This window comes from Phyllostomus discolor, chromosome 2 (assembly GCF_004126475.2).
Source record: "Phyllostomus discolor isolate MPI-MPIP mPhyDis1 chromosome 2, mPhyDis1.pri.v3, whole genome shotgun sequence".
Lineage (NCBI taxonomy): Eukaryota > Metazoa > Chordata > Mammalia > Chiroptera > Phyllostomidae > Phyllostomus > Phyllostomus discolor.
In genome coordinates this window covers 8,465,797-8,468,337 of record NC_040904.2, presented here as the reverse complement: position 1 = coordinate 8,468,337, position 2,541 = coordinate 8,465,797, and positions in this window count along the sequence as shown.

Here is a 2,541-nt window from a genome sequence, read left to right as displayed (position 1 = left end):
GGATTGACAAGGTTCTTGTTATTACGAAAGTTCCCAAGCACCAGAAGCGTGGGAGCAGGAGTGTGGACTTCCTCATTGTCCAGTCTCCGCACTGACAGGCGTTTAGTCCTTGACGTCCACTGCGGCCAGCCCCTTCCACCGTTTTTGTCAGAGTAGTCCCAACAAACGGCCAGTCTGGTTCTTGTTACGAAACAGGGCAGCTCAGTTCTTTTCCTGCAGATTAGAGCCTGTCACAGACCGAAGGTTTGTGTCCCCCCAGATTTGCACACTGAAGTCCCGATCCCCGGCACGATGGTGTCGGAAGGCAGCCAGTGCGGACCAGGCAGAGCGCTGTCACCATGGACCGGCTGGGCCAGCACCTTGACTTTGGATTCCCCGCCTCCAGGGTGGGAGACGATACATTTCTCAGCTCAGCCACCCACTGCGGTATTTTGACACGGCAGCTGGGGTGGGCTGACACACAGCCCCAGCCTTGGGACCAGCCCCCTCACCCATGCAGTCCTGGTGCGTCCCCTCTCAGCCGGAGCCGCCCACCGTGCCCGAGGACCTCGTGTCCTGAAAACCAACGGCTTCTCAGCATCCCGGCCTCTCCATACACACACCCATCCTGAAGGCCCGCCAGGGTCCCTCCACAGTCCCACCAGGCACCCAGTGAACTCCTGGGTGAGACCTGTCCCACGTGGCCCTCTCTGATGAACACCCGCCTCCACCCCTTCCCTGCAGCTCACTTCCGTTGTCACCCTGCTGTCACGGGACCTGGCATGTTACCTCGTGCTGCTTTTCACAGGCCTCCCTCCCTTCCTCTGAGCCCAGGTCCGCATGTAGGAGGCATTCACAGCGATGTTTGTTCGAGACCCGTAGGAGTGAAAACTGCTCCGGAAGAAACAGCACTCTAGCCTTTGCTTCAGACCCTCCTCTGGGGCCTGGCGAGAGAAGGGAAGAGGAACAGAGGGCCAGGGGCAGGAGGAGGCAGAACCAGGGGGCGGGGCACCCGGAACACACCACTTACTAGTCTTCTCTCTGGCCAGCTCTCCCATTCATTCGGTGAGCTGCGGGAGCCGTGAACACTGGGGCCCATGAACGGCGGCCCTTGGAGAAACCCTGCTCTCTGCATCTCCGTAAGGCTCACAGAGGCCTGTGCCACACCGACTGTGTACAAGTGACAGAGCCTAAAGTATTTCCCATCTGGTCCCTTATGGGAAAAGTTCGCCACTCCCTGCTCTCCCGGGACAGACAGATTCTGCAGCGTTTCTGTCTCCTGCAGCGTCTGGTGGGGTGCAGTAGGTCCTGCACCGCTGGGCAGTTCACCGCACTGACCTCCGATTGCTTCCTCAAGTGCTGATAGGGGACGTAAGAGTTGGAAAATTTTAGTTTAAGTGATAGCTAATAAGCTTAGTAACCAATGCACATAAAAGCTGTTGTTCCAGGAGCTGAAGGTGTGACCCACCCTGACTCCAGGAGACAACAACAAGCAGTCCCACCTGTGCGTCCCAGGAGGCCTGCAAGCAACTCCAGGTGGTAACAGAGCCATTGTGCTCCAGGGTGAGGGGACCACCGCCCAGGACACCGCTAAAGACCACTGCCTAAGGGGAGAATGCTTTTTAAATCCACTTAACTTTTCCCTGAATTCCAAACCCCTTACCTACACTTTGTTCTCCTTATAAAAAGGGCCATTTTAACATGGAATTTAAGACACTCTATTACGGTAAGAAGCCGGCGCCTTCTCGGATCACCAGCCATTTGAATAAAGCGCACATAACGATCCAGTCCCTATCTCTGCCTATGAGGGTCGGTATGTGATGGGCAGCTTGAATGCCGGTCTTTTCCGGACTCAGTGTCAGGCGCGGGGCCGGGTCAGACGGCGCTGGGCGCAGGCTGCCAAACGCATTGTGGGTTCGGAACGCTGGAGAGACAGGCAGGAGCACGGGGCTATTAAAACACGAGGCGTGTGCCTGGGAGCAGACTCAGAACCACCCACCTCCCCAAATTGCTCGTCGATTTTCAGTTACCAGCCAGCTGTCGGTAGACGTCGGGGCGAGAACCCACTAAGGGCGGGGACTGGACTTGTGGTTTCCACGCCGTGTCCTCCGGCCCACGGGGAGTTGACAGGCGTAAGAGAACGCGGGTCTGGAGACACCAGAGTGTGGGCGACATGAAAGTACAGACACAGACAAAACAGTTGCCTACTTCGTTTGACTCAAACCTATGAAGCTGGTTAAAAAGAACCTCACAGAAACGAAAGTGAGGCAAATGCTCGCCAATCACCAGTGACCGGTCAGATCCGTTTCTGGACGCCCGTCTTAAGGAGACGAGACCAAACACAGAGCGAGTTGTGCTCACACGGCTGTTTGTGGCAGCGCCCCTGGAGAGGACCCGGGAAATGGCACAGACCCCAGCTGCGCTCGGCGGGCACTGTCCTGTTGCCACCAGGAGGGGTCGCTCTCGACAATGGGTCTAAAGCACACACCTGCCTGGTGCTGCCCATTGTTGCTTTTGGAGCCTCTTCGGTGGGCGGAGGAGAGGGGACTGAAGTCCCAGGGG